Genomic DNA, 17,575 nt, shown 5'->3' with positions numbered 1-17,575 from the left:
CAGTGACTTGCTCAAGGTCACATGGCAAACAAGTGGCAGAGCTTAGATTAGAAACCAGGCCCTTTGACTCCTGGGCCCGTGTTCTTTCCAGTAGACCACGCTGCTGCTCTACACTGTGGAGAAGCCTGCAGGTGGTGGATTCATGACAAGTCAGTAGAGGAAAGGGTAAAGGGGTTTTTTTAAACATCCCTTCCCCAGACACGTGACTGGATGCCAGGAGGACCAGAGAATTCTGGGCCAGTGCTTCACGACGCTGCTTCTGTTGGGGCTGGATCATCTCAGAGCAGGTGCTGAGCCGCAACCCTGATGCCGAGCCCCAGGAAGCTGATGAGGTGGATGAAGCAAAGCTCCAGAGAGGCTGGATCCTGAACCTGCCCCTGGACCCCACCCCGATATCACGCCCATGGGACCAACGCATCTAGAGACCCCAGTGAATTGATATTGAAAGCTCATTCTGTCCAGAGCACACATCAGCAATCAAAACAGCTCTGACCTTTTTCTCCAGCAGTCTGCTGAGGAGCCCATAGTCACTGACACTTCCTTTCTGCCATTCTGAAGGGCCTGAGATAGGCTGGCACTGATAGAGGGTCCAATGCCAGGCCAGCTTTTACCAACATCTTTGCTAGGATGGAGCAATACAGGGTTTCTTGGGGGAATGGTATTGTGTAATTGGCCTTGGGTGCTCTAGACAGGCAGTGTTGCCTGGTGGAGAGAGCAGTGGGTTTGGAGCTATGAGAGTTGGGTTCTGGTTCCAACTCTGCCCCTGGCTTTGTGGGAGGCCTTGGGCATATCATTTAATCTCCCTGTACCTCTGTTTCCTCATCTGAATAATGGGAAGAAATACCCTCTCTCCCTCTTAGATTGGGAGTGTGGGTGGGACAGTTAATCAGTCAGTCAATCGTATTTATGGAGCACATACTGTGTGCAGCCATTGTACTAAGCACTTGGGAGAGTATAGTATAACAATAAACAGCCACATTCCCTGCCCACAACACGCTTACAGTCTAGAGGGGGATCCCAACAGACATTAATATAAATAAATAAATTACAGATATGTGCATATGTGCTGTGGAGCTGGGAGGGTGGGGGGATGAATAATGGTAGCAAGCCAGGGTGACGCAGAAGGGAGTAGAAGAGGAAAGAAGGGCTTAGTCTGGGAAGGCTTCTTGAGATGTGCCTTCAATAAGGCTTTGGAGCATGGAGAGTCATTGTCTGCCAGATATGAAGAAGGACATAGTTCCCCGCCAGAGGCAGGATGTGGGCGAAAGGTCGGCTGCAAGACAGACGAGATTGAGGTACAGTGAGAAGGTTAGCATTAGAAGAGTGAAGTGTGTGGGCTGGGTTGTAGTAGGAGAGTAGCGAGGTGAGATAGGAGGGGGCAAGGCGATTGAGTGCTTTAAAGCCAAAGACGAGGAGTTTCTGTTTGATGCAGAGGTAAATGGGCAACCACTGCAGTTTCTTGAGGAGTGAGGAAACATGGCCTGAACATTTTTGTAGAAAAACGATCCAGACAGCAGACTGATGGACTGGAGTGGGGAAGGACAGGAGTCAGGAAAGTCAGCTGAGGCTGATACAGTAATCAGGGTGGGATAGGAGAAGTGATTGGATTAATAATAATAATAATGTTGGTATTTGTTAAGCATTTACTATGTGCCAAGCACTGTTCTAAGTACTGGGGGGAATGCAAGGTAATCAGGATTGTCCCACGTGGGGCTCACAGTCTTCAATCCCATTTTACGGATGAGGTAAGTGAGGCACAGAAAAGTGAAGTGACTTGCCCAAAGTCACACAGCTGACATGTGGCAGAGCCGGGATTTGAACCCATGACCTCTGACTCCTAAGCCCGTGCTCTTTCCACTGAGCCACGCTGCTTCTCATTAATGTGTTAGCAGTTTGGAGGGAGAGGAAAGGGTGGATTTTAGCAATGTTGTGAAGGTCTAACTGATAGGATTTAGTGATGGTTAAAAGGACTGTGTCCCATCTGGTGGTCCAACCTCTCCCCAACGCTTAGCATAGAGCTGTGGCACCTAGTTAGTGCTTAGAAAATATTTAAAAATACTGATATCCCTAAGGAAGCAAAAACTCCTCTTCCCTCCACCTCAGATCATATTGTCAGATCATATTGGGAAGCAGCGTGGCTTAGTGAAAAGAGCACGGGCTTTGGAGTCAGAGGAGGTCGTGAGTTCAAATCCCGCCTGCACCACTTGTCAGCTGTGTGACCTAGGGCAAGTCACTTAACTTCTCTGGGCCTCAGTCCTTTATCTGTAAAATGGGGATGAAGACTGTGAACCCCATGTGGGACAACCTGATTACCTTGTATCTACCCCAGCGCTTAGAACCGTGCTTGACACATAGTAAGCACTTAACAAAGACCAACATTATTATTATTATTGTCCATTCCCCTATCTCCGAGGGATTTCCCTAATCTTCCTCGGGAGGGGTCTGTCCTGTTCCGAAAAATCTCCAAGAAATGGCCCTCCACTACCTTGCTTTTAAGAATTTGGCTCTGAAATCTAATCTAAGACCTCCCCCCGCCCCCCTGCTGCAGAGTGAAAAGCAGGGAGTGGATCAGAATGAAGGGAGAAATTTTTTAGGAGAAGATGTGTAAATCCTACTTTAAGGTGGGAGTTGCAATGGGGTTTAGGTAAAATGCTTCCGATTTAGGGATTTCTTGGTTTCCAAAGAGCTCAAAATGCTTTCCCATTTGTTATCCCATTTGCCAGCCTTCTGTCTCTGGGGGGGCAGCCAGGGACTAGGGCTCATTCTGCCAACTGGACAGATGGGGGTACCTCAGGCTCAGAGAGATCGTGACAAGCCCAAGGTCACACAGCCAGCCTTAGCGTCGGTAATGGAATTAAGGGTTCTCAGCCTGCGGCTTGACTGTTCTCTGCTCTGCGCCGGCTCCTTTCCTAAAACCACCCGATCCCCTATGTAAAAATCCTTAAGCCTTTTGGCAAAAAGGGGAGGAAGGGCTGTTATGGCAGGTCTTTAAGAGCGGGAGGATGGGAGGGGAGCTGTCCTATCAGCACCGCTGGGGAGGGGGCGGGGAAGGCCGGGCCGGGACCCTCCCTCTACGACTCTCCATAAACCCCCCGCCCGGGAAACCCGCATCTCCGCGGCGTCCTTGAGCCTGGGAACCTCGCTCACTCAAGAAAGCCTTGACTTCACTCCTCCCTCTCTGCAGTCCTCTCGCGCCCTGGAAACGTGGTTAAACATGAGAAGCAGCAGGGCCTGAGCGGATAGGGCACGGGCTTGGGAGTCAGAAGGTCATGGATTCTAATCCCGGCCCCACCACGTGTCTGCTGGGTGACCTGGGGCAAGTTACTTAACTTCTCTCTGCCTCAGTTACTTCCTCTGTAAAATGAGGATTGAGTCTGTGAGCCCCATGTGGGACAGGGACCGTGTCCAACCTGATTTGCTTGTATCCATCCCAGTGCTTTAGTACAGTGTTTGGAATATAGTATAGATGTATTATTATTAATAATAATAGACATGTATAGGGGCAGAAATAAATCCTGCTGCTTGGTTGAGGGAAGGGGGAAGTAGGGGGCTGGGTCCCCCTTTGCCCCAGGAGAGATGTGGCAGGTTGTAGGATGGAAGGGTGGCGAGAGTTGGGGAAAACCTGAAGAGATGCTTCCCCCAACACGCAATGCCCTTCCCACCTCTCAGCAAATCAGGTCCCTCCCTTTCTTCCTCCTCCAGGAAGGCTTTCCAGATGACCTCTCATGATCCCCCTTCTCCCCTATCACTCCAGTTCCTCCAGCTATGCTTAGCACTTATAATAGCTCTGCAAGAGATTGGTCTAGGCTTCTGTTTTTCAGGCTTATTCTATTGCCTTTGCCTGTCTATGTATCTGTATTGGTACCTTCCTTCCCCTGTGGGGAGGCAGTGTGGTCTAATGGAAAGACCCCGGGCCTGGGAGCCAGGAGACCCAGGTCCTAGATCCAGCTTGGAGAAACTTAATTTCTCTGGACCTCCACTTCCTCAGCTGGAAAATGGAGGTGAAAATCCTGTTCTTTTTCTCTCAGAAAAAAACAGGAATTGTGTCCCATGTGACTATTTTCTATCCACTGCAGTGCTTGGCCCATAGTAACCACTTAATAAGTATCATCATTATTTCTAATTACTGTGGTATTTGTTAAGTGCTTATTTGGTACCAAGCACTGAGGTAGATACAAGATAATCAGGTTAAACACAGTTCCTGTCCCACATAGGGCTCATGGTTTAATTAGGAGGAAAAGCAAGTATTTCATTACCATTTTATAGATGACGTAACCGAGGCACAGAGAAGTAAAGTGACTCACCCACGGTCACATAACCGGCAAGTGGTGGAGCCAGGATTAGACTGACAGCTCCCTGGGGCAGGAACTGATAGCGGTATCCTTGAGGAAGCAAGAACTCCTCTTCCCTCCACCTCAGATCATATTGTCCATTCCCCTATCTCCAGTCAGTCAGTCAGTAAAGACTGACGGATTGGGGGACTGAGGAAAGGAACAGAGAGTGTGAGTTTGCTTTGGGAGGGTCACTGAAGGACATAAATGAAAAGCAGGGAGGCTGTGGGGGACTAAAGAGGGTTGAAGCTCCCAGAATCCAGTCCCTTTTCCCATATTGAAGGTGGAGACCATGGGGACCATGGAGCCCAGATAGCGGAGCTTCCTTTTGGCTTTCTTCCCTCCCCTTTCTGCTCTTGATTTCTCTCAGAATAACTCCTCAGGGACTTTTTTTTGCCAGAAATTCTTGGAGTTTGCTGGCTGAGAGAATTTGAGCGATCATGCTGATGCTTCGTTTTATTACTTGACCTTCTCCTCTGCCCTCTCTTTGGAGATCCAGGGGTGGCCTGCTCTCCCTTGCCCTTCCATTGGGAGCCACATGTGATACAGCGACTGTGTCTGACCTGCTTATCCTGTTTCTACCCCAGAGCTTGGCACAGTGTTTGGCACAAAATCTATGCTTAACAAATGCCACAATTCAGTCCTATTCATTGAGGGCTTACTATGTGCAGAACACTGTAGGGAACACTTGGGAAGCAGTGTGGCTTAATGGAAAGAACATGGGCTTGGGAGTCAGAGGTCATGGGTTCTAATCTCGGCTCTGCCGCTCGTCAGCAGTGTGACCTTGGGCAAGTCACTTAACTTCTCTGGGCCTCAGTTCCCTCATCTGTAAAGTGGGGATGAAGACTGTGAGCCCCACGTGGGACACCCTGATTACCTTGTACCTACCCCAGCGCTTAGAACAGTGCTTGGCACACAGCGCTTAAATACAACATTATTTTTATTATTACAATGTAACAGAGTTTGCTGACACATCCCCTAACCACAAGAAGCTTACAGTCTTGAAGGATTAGGATTATTATCATTATGATTATTATTAATGATAGTAATAATAATGATTGTGGTATTCATTAAGTGCTTACTATGTGCCAGAGACTGTACTAAGTGCTGGGTAGATACAAGATAATCAGGTTGGACACAGTCCCTGTACCACATGGGACTCATAGTCTTAATCCCTATTTTACAGATGAGGAAACTGAGGCAGAGAGAAGTTAAGGAACTTGCCCAAGATTGCACAGAAAACAAATGGCAGAGCTGGGATTAGAACACAGGTCCTCTGATTCTCAAGCCCATGGTCTTTCTACTAAGCCTCATTGCTTCTCAAAAGGGACTGGCTCTCTCTGTCCCCATGGTATCTGCACCTCTGAACCTGAGCCCAAGGGGTCTGTCTGAGGCTCTCTGGATCAGAGCCTTGTGGGGGGGGGGGCAGTCTGAGCCCCTCTTGACCTGCAGAGTTGTGTGTGGAACCCCGCTGGTTGAAGAAATAAGACTGACAGCTTCTCCCCAAGCTGCACACCCTCCTGCTTGTCAAACTGCCCGGATGTCTCCCTCTTTCCTCTTCTCTCTCCACCCTGAGAACCTCATCCTTCTGGCAGTCTCCCTCTCCCCATCTGCCCCTCCAAACCTCAGCCCCAGCTGAAATTCAAACCACTCATGCTGAGCCTGACCAAAAAGTCATTTCTCAGGAGCTGTTTGAAGGAGCCACGTGACTCCATCTGAGCAAAGTCAAGCAAGACTACGTGGAGAAGAGTAAAAAAGGGTGGATGTGAGCAGACAGGAAGGTGGGGAGGAGGTGGGGGTCTATGCTCAGGGCTGGATGGTGCCATGAAGGAAACAAAGGCCTGAGAATCAGCTCACCTGGGTTCTCGTCCCAGTTGTTCCTGGGTGACCTTGGGTAGACCCCCCTGCTTCGCTGAGGTGGTCACTCCTTCTGCAGGAGGCCGATCGATACCTAGCTGCTCAGCACTTTTCTGATGCGGAGTTTAATCCTGAGCACAGGAAACACCTTCCCTGCATCAGAGGAGAAAGTGAAGGGGTCCTTCAGAGGCAGGCTGTCCTGTGGAAAAACTCAAAGCAGCTTCCCCCAGTGGTTTAGTTCAGCCCTCCTACCCCGGCCCTCATCCCTAGGAAGGTCCAGGGGAGGCAGGAACCAGGGCTCCCATTTCTGGAAGGAAAGGTTGGAATTCAGAATGATGTGTGTGTCTGTCTGTGTTTGTGTTCTGAGTCTCCAATGGTAAAGCAGCAGAACTGAGAAGGAGAAGCTAGAGCTCACCTGGGAAGCCTCTGCCTGATTGAAGACTACCTCAGTGGGCTACCTTAGGGGGTGTTGTCATTGTTATTATTATTGATACTAGTAATAATAATAACAACTGTGGTGTTTGTTAAGCATTTACTATGTACCAAGCACTGTACTAAGCATTGGGGTAGATGCAAGGTAATTAGTTCCCACATGGGGCTCCCATTCTAAGTAGCAGGAAGAACAGATATTGAATCCCCATTTTGCAGATGAGGGAACTGAGGCACGGATAAGTGACTTGCCCAAGGTCCTACGGCAAACAAGTGGTGGAGTCAGGATTAGAACCCAGGTTCTCTGACTTTCAGGCCCATGCACTTTTCACTAGGCTACACTGCTTCAAATGATTGGCATCCCAAATCAGTGCTGGAGCACCCTCGAATGGACTGATACGTCCCGCAGGACAACCTGGATTTCTGCCCTCAGGGAGCGTCCAGTCTAATGAGGAAGATCCCCAAACAGTCCTCTCCCATAAATCCATACAGTTACAAGGAATGGCAAGAGTGAATTGAGGGGGAGGAGTGGATAGGAATTCTCTACATGTAGCTATCGGAAAATAATGGAGTGAATGCACTTACATAATAATAATAATTATGGTATTTGTTAAGCATTTACTATGTGTCAAGCAATGTACTAAGCGCTGGGGTAGATACAAGGTAATCAGCTTGTCCCACATGCGGCTCACAGTCTTAATCCCCATTTTTACAAATGAGGTAACTGAGGCAAGTGGTAGACCCAGAATTAGAACCCACGTCCTCTGACTCCCAAGCCCGGGCTCTTGCCACTAGGCTATGCTGCTTCTCAAACTATTGATCATGTGCTCATTTATTGGTTATGGCTTTAGGCCATCATGCAGCAGAAACTTTGCAGCATGTGACACAGAAAAGTGAAAAAGTTCATTAAGGTCACTTCTCTATTTCCACAGATTGAAACAAAAACCTCTAGCTGAGTAAGACTGAACTGGGAGCTCCCACCCACATCAGACCTGAGAGTGGCCAGGAGCTGGACTGAGTTGGACTAGGGCTGGGGGCTAGGAGCCGGGGCTGGGCTGGACTGAGGTAGGGCTGGGCTGGGTCAGGGGCTTAGGAAGTCAGGAAGGGCTGGAGCAGAGACTTGGGGAGGAGCTGGGGAAGGGAGAAGGGTTGGGGACAACAGAAGGTGAGAAAGACAAACCCAGCACAGCTTCTTCTGTCATGACTCCTGAGAGTCTGAGCCCCCAGAGGCCGGAGATATTTATTTTATTAATGATGTACATATAGCTATAATTCTATTTGTTCTGATGGCATTGACACCTGTCAATTTGTTTTGTTTTGTTGTTTGTCTTCCCCTTCTAGACTGTGAGCCCGTAGTTGCATAGAGACCATTCTCTATATGTTGCCGATTTGTACTTCCCAAGCGCTTAGTACAGTGCTCTGCACACAGTAAGCGCTCAATAAATACAATTGAATGAATGAATGAATGAATGAAATCCCGACCCCAGCGGGAGTAGGGGCCAGGGCCTGGGAGGTGTGGTGGATGGGTCAGGAGACAGGTTGGCTTTGGCTTTCCTCTCCCGGGCAGCTCACATCTCCATTCCGGATGGAGCAGGTCTGACCATCCTGTTGTGGTGGCTGACATGCAGAGAGAGGCAGGACTCTGGGCAAGGGAGCCAGGACTTGGATGCCAGGGGCTGGGGCTCAGAAAAGGACTTGCCTCTTGCCGCATTCTAACCTGCTGCTTTGGGGAGGGTCTGAGGGGAGCTTCGCTAACCCTGACCCCCAGAGTCTCCCGAGTTGCCACAGCCTCACCCCAACTCAGTTTTTAGGACCAAGGAAGTTAAGTAATAAATCCAGGGTATCCGAGAAGCTGTGAAAAAGGACAAATCCTTGAATCTATTTATCAGTCAATGGCATTTATTGAACACTTAATCTGTGCAGACCACTGTTCTAAGTGTCTGGGAGAGTACCATAGAGTTACATGTCTTGATGTCTGGACCAGCCATCAAGAGGTCATCTTGTCAAACCCGCTGCCTCCAGGAAGGTGAACCCCTAAACTACTCGGACAGTGGGCCTTTGGCCAGTTTTTGATGACTTTCCCTCAATACCCTGTTCCAGTACCTAATTCCCCGATGGTCAGGAAGTTCTTCCTTGGGTCTAATCCAACTCTCTTTTGCTGCAGTTGAAGCCCATTTCACTGAGCCCTGTGGGAATGTGGACCAGCAGTCAGTGTCTCCTCTGGGTGAATATCTCCGGGCTCACTCCGGTGTCTGTGAGACCATTTTCAAATCAATGATGCCATCTGAATTCCTTGGCAGGTTTCATCCACCACAGAGCCAACCAGCAACTAGACCATCACCAGCTGGCCCCAGTGGCAAGAGAGATCCTGACACACCACCTCCACCCCTTGGCCTGAAGGTGAGGCTGTGACCGGAGCTGTGGCTCCCTGATGCAGGGAGGGTAGCACTCTCCTAGCACTCCTCTTGTGTTCGCCTGCCACTCCTCTAGTGCTCCCCTAGCACTCCCCTAGTGCCCCCTTAGAGGTCCCCTAGTGATACTCTAGTGCTCCTCTCATATTCATCTGATGTTTCCCTAGCACCCCCTTGCTCTTCCTTAGCTTTCCCTTAGTACTCCTCTAGTGCTCCCCTAGCCCTCCCCTGGTGCTCTTTTAGCATACCCCTAGCCTTCCCTTAGCATTTCCATAGTGCTGCCCAAGCATTCCTCTAGTGCTCCCTTAGTGCTTCTATCATGTTCTCCTAGGACTCCCCTGGTACTCCCCTCATCCCATAATTCATTCATTCAATCATATTTATTGAGCATTTACTGTGTGCAGAGCACTCTACTCAGTGCTGGGGAGAGTACAACAGTAAACAGACACATTCCCTGCCCAGAATGAGTTTACAGTCTAGACTTTAGTCATTCGCTGATCCGCACTGGGCTCAGTGGCCCCTCCCTGCTAGTTCATTCCTGCTAGCTGGCTCTGAGCCCTGTCTCGGTGGCAGGGGGTGGGGGGCAGAGGAAGCGACCAGCTGGCTGGCAGGTCTGTTTTCTGACAGCGACTGTGAGACTGAGGGGTGCAGAGCCAGGGGGAGGGCCAAGCCTCACAGAGCGGGAGGGTGACATGGGAGGATAATTATGCTTCAGTGTTTTTCTACCGTGGCCATCCCACATCCCGTGTACCAGCCTCATGGGGCAGCAGGTGGTTATGGGGTAGAAGAAATTGCTCTGCTTTCAGTCACCAGCAGCCCTTTCAGACTTGGTGTTCTGAGCACCAAACCAATCTGACCCTGCCAAAGCCTGAGCATTTCCAATTCCCTTTTCTTGCCTCCAGCAGTGCAGTCTAGTGGATAGAGCACAGGTCTGGGAGTCAGAAGGTCATGGGTTCTAATCCCAGCTCTGCCACTTGTCTGCTCTGTGACTGTGGGCCTCAGTTACCTCATTTGTAAAATGGGGATAAAGACTGTGAGCCTGATGTGAGATTGTGTCTAACTCAGTTTGCTTCTATTCCCCCTGCTCCTCCCCCAGCGTTTAGTGCAGTGCCTGGCACATAGTAAGTGCTTAATAAATACCATGAACATCATCATCCAGGAACCTGGAAGTTGCTCATTGGACAAGGATCCAGAAGACTGAATAGAAAGACGGCCTTTGTTCCCCTTACCTTGATTTCAACGAGTGTAAATATTTTTATGTCAGTGTCCCCTATTAGACTGTAAGCTTCTTTTGAGCAAGGAACAGCTAGCTCTTGAGATTCTGATGTTCTTTGTCAGGCACTTAATACAGTGCATTACACTCAGTAGGCATTCAATGAATGCCATTGCTACTACTACCACTACCACTCCTCACTCCGATCCTCGGGGAAGAGAATCTTCTGTCCATTTTCCAGCCAGGGAAACTGGAGTAACTGACTGACCCAGGGGCAAACCACATGTGTAGCCCAGGGCCCTGACTTTCACTAGGCCACACTGCCTTTCGCTAGCAGCGGAGGTGGAGGTTGTGGGGTGTCCCTGAGGTCCACTGGCTGGACGTGAGTCATTGCCATTTGGACGCCATTCCCTGAACCACCATTGCCCGTGTTGGGGTGCAAAAATCAGTCAATTAATCAATGGTATTTAGTGAGTGCTTACTGCATACAGAGAACGGCACTAAGTCCTTGGGAGAGTATAATACAACAGAGTTCGTAGACATGTTCCCTGCCCACATATATTGCGGCATTTGTTAAGCATTTACTATGTGCCAGGCACTTTTATAAGCACTAGGGTGGATATAAGCATATTGGGTTGGACACGGTCCCTGTCCCACATGGGGCTCACAGTCTTAATCCCCATCTTACAGCTGAGGCCCAGAGAAGTGAAGTGACTTGCCCAAGGTCACACAACAGGCATGTGGCAGAGCTGGGATTAGAATCCAGGTCCATATAACCAACTCGCAGGCGTGTGCTCTGTCCACTAGGCCACGCTGCTTCCCACAATGAGCTTACAGTCCAGAGGGAACATATATGACAAACCAGACTGGGAAGGAATCCTTCCCCTTGGCTCTGTGCTGACCAGCTTCAGGATGAGGGAATGGAGCCCCGTTTTGGCCCTGTGTTGTGCAGAGGATGAACAGTCTGAGTGTGGGGTGGAGACTGCTGGGGATGGTTTGCTGGTGGCGGATGCCGGTGCAAAGGTTGATCCCACTTGTGTTCTCTCCCAGCAGGACTGTCGGGCCTGGGCCTGGTCCGGTCCTAGCAGCGGCCCCGCTGATGATGATGCATGGACCAGCCAACGTGGATGCTGGATCCCGTCCTCACTATGCTGCCTCCTCCATCCCTGTGCCCCGGGCCAGCAGCTCCCAGAGCAAGCTCCAACCCCCGGCAGCCTCACCTAGGTTGCGCCCACGACCGAGCGGCCTGACGCCCGGACCCACCTCACGGTTGGCAAAGGCGGCGGGAGGCCCCGCTGCATCTTCCCCCAAGGCCAGCAGGGGCCAGGGCTCCCCCAAAGCTCCGGCGGGCCTGAGGGAGGCCCTTGGCTCCGGGCAGGAGAGGCCGGGGATGATTGAGAGCCGGAGGGAAGAGGCCAGTGAAGGCCCTCCCAGCTCCCCCCAGGGCAGCCCTTGGTCTGTCCGGCGAGTGGCCCCCAGGGGTACAGGTGGGGCCAAGAAGGCCGGAGAGGGCCGGGGTGCCGGAAGCAGGAAGAAGTGCTTGGAGAGAGCCTCTGAGGGCGTCTGGTCTCCCCAGATCCCAGGAAGGGGAACGTCTCGATCCAGCCCCCAAGGTGATTCCATCTGCCCAGTGACTCCCGAAGGCCTGGTGGCTGCCCTAAAACCCCAGGACGGCCCAGGAAGGGACTGGAAGGAGGGGAACTGGCCCATCCCTGGGGAGCCCAGGCCTCTGGGGCCCGAGGACAGAGATCAGCCAGAGGACCTGGGAGTTTCATGGTCGGCCAATGGCAGCCCGGCAAGGAGTAGAGGCCCCATCCCTGCCTCTGGAGCCATCAGCTTCTCATCAGCCCCCTCCCAAAGCCACCCGGTCACAGCCACGGTGGCCCCCTTCCAGTACAGGTGAGTTGGTGTGGGGGTGGCTCAGGTGATGGGGGGCTGGGATGGGGGAGCAGGGCCAGGGTCAGACTTCCTGTGGATCAGGGGCCAGAGGGGGAGCTTTCTTCTCTGGGAGCACCAGCCCCTCTGGGCTGCCTCCAACCTCACCCCTTCACAATGTTGCACAGAACATCACTAAGCTCAGAAGACCTGTTCCCAGGGACTTCTAGGTGGAGTTAGCCCAAGCCTGAGGTCTGTGAGGCTGGGTGGGGATGGGGAGGAGACGGAGGACTGTGGGGGAGTGGGACTGGGGCAGCTGTTCGGAGGTGGGTACCTTCCAAACACTCTCCTCCTTGGACTGGCCAACCATCTTGTCCATCTCCTGCCCCTGGGTGGGCAGCCTGTAACCCAGCCTCCACAGATGAGGAGGGTCACTTTTTAAAGAGATTGCCCTTCCTTCACTGTCAGCCAGCTCAGGATCTTCTTTCCCCCTGCCCCCCTCAGATTTTGCCATTCAGGGACCAGAGGACCCTCTAAGTCCACAAGGACCCCCACCACCCAGTGCAGACCGCCCTACTATGTCCTTCCTCAGAGCTCTGGTAGGGATGAGGGAGGCCCCCGGCCCTGGGCAGGAGAGGCCTGGGCCAGTGGAGGGCAGGAAGAGAGAAACCTCCAGCTCCCCCTGGGGCAGTCTTTGGGCAGTCGGGTGATTTGCCCCCTGGTATGCAGGTGGGCCCAAGAAGGCCTGCTGTGGGTCCAAAGCAGTGATGGCTTGATCTTCAATTCAAACTCCCTGGGCAGGGGTCCTCCTTGGCAGGGCCATCAGACACGGTGGCTGAGTGACCTGGTGGGGCTGGTGTACAGTGAGGTTGTGCTTGGAGTTGGGGAGGCTCCCCTTCAGTCATTCAATCATATTTATTGAGCTCTTTCAATGCACCAAGCACTGTACTAAGCACTTATACTTATTAAGCACCCAAGTATGCCCAGATACCAACCACCTGCCTGAGCCACCTTGCTCTCTCTCTCACATTGTTTCATTCTATTCTTCATGTGTCCTCAGCTGTTTCCTTGCCTGAGGCCCTGTTTCCTTGCCTGCTCTGCTGGTGGAGATGGAGTCAGTGAGGACTAAACGAGGAGAGGAGGTCCTTTCCCAGGGCAGGGAACATGTCTGCCAACTCCCAAGAGCTTAGTACAGTGCTCTGCACACAGTACGCATGTGGCCTAGTGGATGGAGCACAAGCCTGGAAGTCCAAAAGACCTGGGTTCAAATCCTGGTTCTGCCACTTGTCTGCTGTGTGGCCTAGGACAAGGCACTTAACTTCTCTGTGCCTCAGTTATCTCAGCGGTAAAATGTGGATTAAGGAATTAGGGCTGTGATCCCCATGTGGGACTCTGTCCATCCTGATTACCTTGTATCTACCCCAGCACTTAGTACAGTGCCTGAAACATAATAAGTGCTTAACAAATATAAAAAAGCATTCAATAAATATGATTGATTGACCTTTTGAGGAAGAGGCAGGTCAGCTTAAACAGGATGCTTCATCTGGGGAGGCAGACTTCCACCACCCTAGCTAGAGCAGCCACAAATGCCTTGTCCCCAGTTAGCCTGTCCAGTACCACTTTGTCCCCAGGCCCGGGGGCTGGATGCCCTGGGAGGCTGGACAGCAGGGGAGCCCCCACTGTTGCCACTTCCTGGTTCAGTCCAAACAGTTCTGCTGCCCAGAGGTTCTGAATGGCCTCAGAGGACTTTACAGCCTCTTTTTACCCCCTTCACTGAGTAGATCTGCCCACCTCCTCCCCATGGCTGCCCCTAGGCCCACTGAGGCAAGGTACACCTGACCCCAGGAAGCTGAAAATTTCACAGGGAGAACCATAAGCAAATACAGAAAATGACCCCAAAACCCAGAGATGAAAGCCAATGAGATGTCCCACCAGGCACTATAAAGCCAAAGAGACAAGGCCCATTAGCCAGAGACAAGGCCCATCATGCCTAAATCCCTAAGGGGGGACGTGGAGGGGTGGAGCTAGGGTGATTTGAGAAAGGTGGAGGGGTGGGTCACTGTGGGATCCAAAGAAGGGGAGGGGCTTTGTAGGGAGGGGGTTTGGCATGCATCAATGCTTGAAGGTTAGAGAATCTGTGTGGGTGGCAGTGAGCAATGTTCAGAATTTGCACTCAGAGCTTCAGCCGTCTGCTCCTCGGCTCTGGGCCTGATCACTAACCTTGCCTGGCCAAGGGCCGCTACTTAAGCACCCCACCAGTGTAGTCTGCCACTCAATGAGGCCAACACCCTGAGCTTACTGGCCAGATCTCACAGCCTGGGATCGTCCCCACCCAGCGGGCCTGGGGGATGGCGAAGCCCAGAGACCATAGGGCCTTGGCCCAGCCGAACCCAAGACACCCAGGAGGCCCAGGAGCATGGGCAGGTGGGGAATGCCAGGGACATAGTGGCTGGGGGAGGAAGGAGGGAGGACTGACTCTCTGCTGACACCACGGGACTTTGGATGGTTCATGTTGCTGGCCCACATTCCCCAGAAGGCCCATCTGCTTTCCAGGAGTGCCAAATCTCCAACTTTCGTGGAAATCTGTCCCTCACAACCTGGCATCTTTAAACCAGCCCTCCTCCAAGAGCATATGGAGCAGCCAACCATAGATTCCCCAGGCTGCCAGGGCTTCAGGAGGTCAACCTGTCCATTCCCCTGCAGGGCAGCACTGCCCTCACATCAACTGTAATAAATAATAATAACAATAATGAGGGCATTTGTTAAGCACTTACTATGTGCCAAGCACTGTTCTAAGCGCAGAGCACTTTTCTAAGTGCTGGGCACTGTTCTAAAGCACTGAATAATAATTATGGTGTTTGTTAAGCATTTTCTGTTTGCCAAGCACTATTCTAAGCGTTAGGGTAGATTCATTCATTCATTCAATCGTATTTATTGAGTGCTTACTGTGTGCAGAGCACTGTACTAAGTGCTTGGAAAGTACAATTCAGCAACAGAGACAATTCCTGCCCACAACAGGCTCAGAATCTAGAAGGGGAGAGACAGACATCAAAACAAGTAAACAGGCATCAATAGCCTCAATATCAATAAAAAAAATTATAGATATGTACACATCAAAACAAGTAAACAGAGAATAATACTAAATAGAATTACAGATATGTACATATATACACAAGTGCTATTAATAATAATAATAATAATAATAATAACAATGATGGCATTTGTTAGGCGCTTACTATGTGCAAAGCACTGTCCTATGCACTGGGGAGGATACATGGTGATCAGACTGGCCCTTGTGGGGCTCAGTCTTCATCCCCATTTTACAGATGGGGTAACTGAGGCACAGAGAAGTGACTTGCCCAAAGTCACACAGCTGACAATTGGCGGAGCTGGGATTTGAACCCATGACCTCTGACCTCTGACTCCCAAGCCCGGGCTCTTTCCATTGAGCCACGCTTCTTCTCTATTACACACCAGACCGCTCAATAAATACATTATACTAGTGCTCTGGATTTCAGGTTGGTGCTACTCACAGTGAGATACTCTGTCTCTCTGGCAACTCTAAGTTCCCAAACTACACCATTAGTCATAGGATGATGATAATAATAATTGGAGTATTTGATAAGTAGTAGATGCAACAATCAGGTTGTTCCATGTGGGACTCACAGTCTTAATCCCCATTTTACAGATTAGATAACTGAGGCACAGAGAAGTTAAGTGACTTGCTCAAGGTCACACAGCCAACAAGTGGCAGAGCCGGGATTAGAACCCTCATCCTCTGAATCCCAAGCCCATGCTCTTGCCACTAGGTCATGCTGCTTCTCTATGCAATAGTATCTAACTGAGCACCCACTGGGAAATATGAAACAATTGATTCTCTCCCTACCCACAATTGATATTCCTCCCACCCCTAACCCTACAGCATTTATGTCCTTATCCATAATTTATTTTAATGTCTGTCTCCCTGTCTAGCCTGTAAGCTCCTTGTGGTCAGGAAATTTGTTTACCAACTCTATTGTACTCTTCCAAACATTTAGTATAGTGCTCTGCATGCTGTAAGGGCTCAATAAATAACATTGATTGATTGACAGATTTATTACACCTTAATAGGGAAGACAGGCATAAAAATATTTAGAAATGTGGTCATCAAAGTAAAAACTTGAATGTACAGTTGAATAAATCTTTAAAAAAAAAAAACCAAGGGCTTCGCATATTGGAAAAGCAAGAGGGTCAGCCAAATGGGCGTGGCTCAGTGGAAAGAGCACGGGCTTGGGACTGTGGACTGTGAGGCCCACGTGGGACAACCTGACATCGCTTAGAACAGTGGTTTGCACATAGTAAGCGCTTAACAAATACCATCATTAATTAATTAACCAGCCATATCTGGGAGGGCTTCTTGGAAGAGGGAGAGCAGCAGCTAAGAGGACAGGGATCAGGAGGTCAGTCTGAGTTGAGGGAGTGTCGGAAAAGAAAGCAGTAGAGAGACAAATCAGGTGGCCATAGAGGAGCCTGTCCCATGGCCCTTTTCCCATTCTGGGAGAGGATAGCAAAGAGCATTCTTCCCTCCCCTTCCCAAAACACACTCACTCACTCACTCACTCACTCACTCACTCACTCTGCCTGCCCATCTGCCCCGTCACCCCAGCCATGGTTCCAAGGGTCCATTTAGCTGGCGACAGAGGGAGGGAGGAGGGCAGCTTCACTGCCCACAATAAAATGCTGGCAGCCTTTTGTTCTGGGGCAAATTGCAGGGTTGTGTTGTGTTCAGCAGTCTGTGCACCGCTCAGGGCCAGAGCCCAAAGCCACCTCACTCCCTGCAGCTGCCACAGCCGACCCTGCCTGGATATGACTTGCGCCAGAGCCATCAGGGACAACAGCCAGGGTGGGTTCTGCCCGACGCCTGGCAACTTGAGCCTCCCTCAGGGCACGAACTCAACCACAGGGGAGACCTGGTGGGCCCAGGGTCAGAGGAGGATGGTCGGCGGGCCTACAGGCAATGGGTTCTTCTACTCTGGGGAGAAACGCCCTTGGGGAATTTGGGGCTTCCTTCCCATGTGGGCCATTGCTCAGAATAGAACCTGATGTTGGAAGAGACAGTTGTGTGCCAGGTCACCCTCCCTCAATAGCTTTGCTCCAGGTCTAGAATTAAGAATTGTAGACTGTGTTAAGTGCTTACTATTCATTCATTCATTCATTCAATTGTATTTATTAAGTGCTTACTATATGCAAAATAATGTACTAAGCGCTTGGGAGAGTAAAATATAAAAATAAACAGACACATTCCCTGACCATAATAAGCTTACGGTCTATAGGGAGAGACAGACATTAATATAAATAAATAAATAAATTACAGACATGTACTATATGGCAAGTACTGTATTAAGCAGTAAGATAATCGGGTTGGGTACAGTCCCTGTCCACATAGGGCTCCCAGTCTAAATAGAAGGTAATGAATCTTC

At 50.6% G+C, this 17,575-nt stretch overlaps 1 protein-coding gene and 1 long non-coding RNA gene across 2 annotated transcripts in view; both read left to right on the top strand.

The window, feature by feature from the left end:
• LOC119930404 overlaps window positions 1-11,677 on the top strand; it is a 40,867-nt gene extending 29,190 nt beyond the window's left edge. The window contains exons 2-3 of the long non-coding RNA XR_005451829.1: window positions 8,918-9,017; window positions 11,292-11,677. This is a non-coding gene — a long non-coding RNA (uncharacterized LOC119930404). The remainder of the gene's footprint in view (window positions 1-8,917; window positions 9,018-11,291) is intronic.
• Window positions 11,678-11,688: 11 nt separating this feature from the next.
• NAV1 (neuron navigator 1) overlaps window positions 11,689-17,575 on the top strand; it is a 252,307-nt gene continuing 246,420 nt past the window's right edge. The window contains exon 1 of the mRNA XM_038748717.1: window positions 11,689-12,140. The gene's annotated coding sequence lies outside the window, so the exon portion shown is untranslated. The remainder of the gene's footprint in view (window positions 12,141-17,575) is intronic.

This window comes from Tachyglossus aculeatus, chromosome 7 (genome assembly GCF_015852505.1).
Source record: "Tachyglossus aculeatus isolate mTacAcu1 chromosome 7, mTacAcu1.pri, whole genome shotgun sequence".
NCBI classification, from domain to species: Eukaryota; Metazoa; Chordata; class Mammalia; order Monotremata; family Tachyglossidae; genus Tachyglossus; species Tachyglossus aculeatus.
This window is presented reverse-complemented; position numbering and strand designations above follow the sequence as displayed.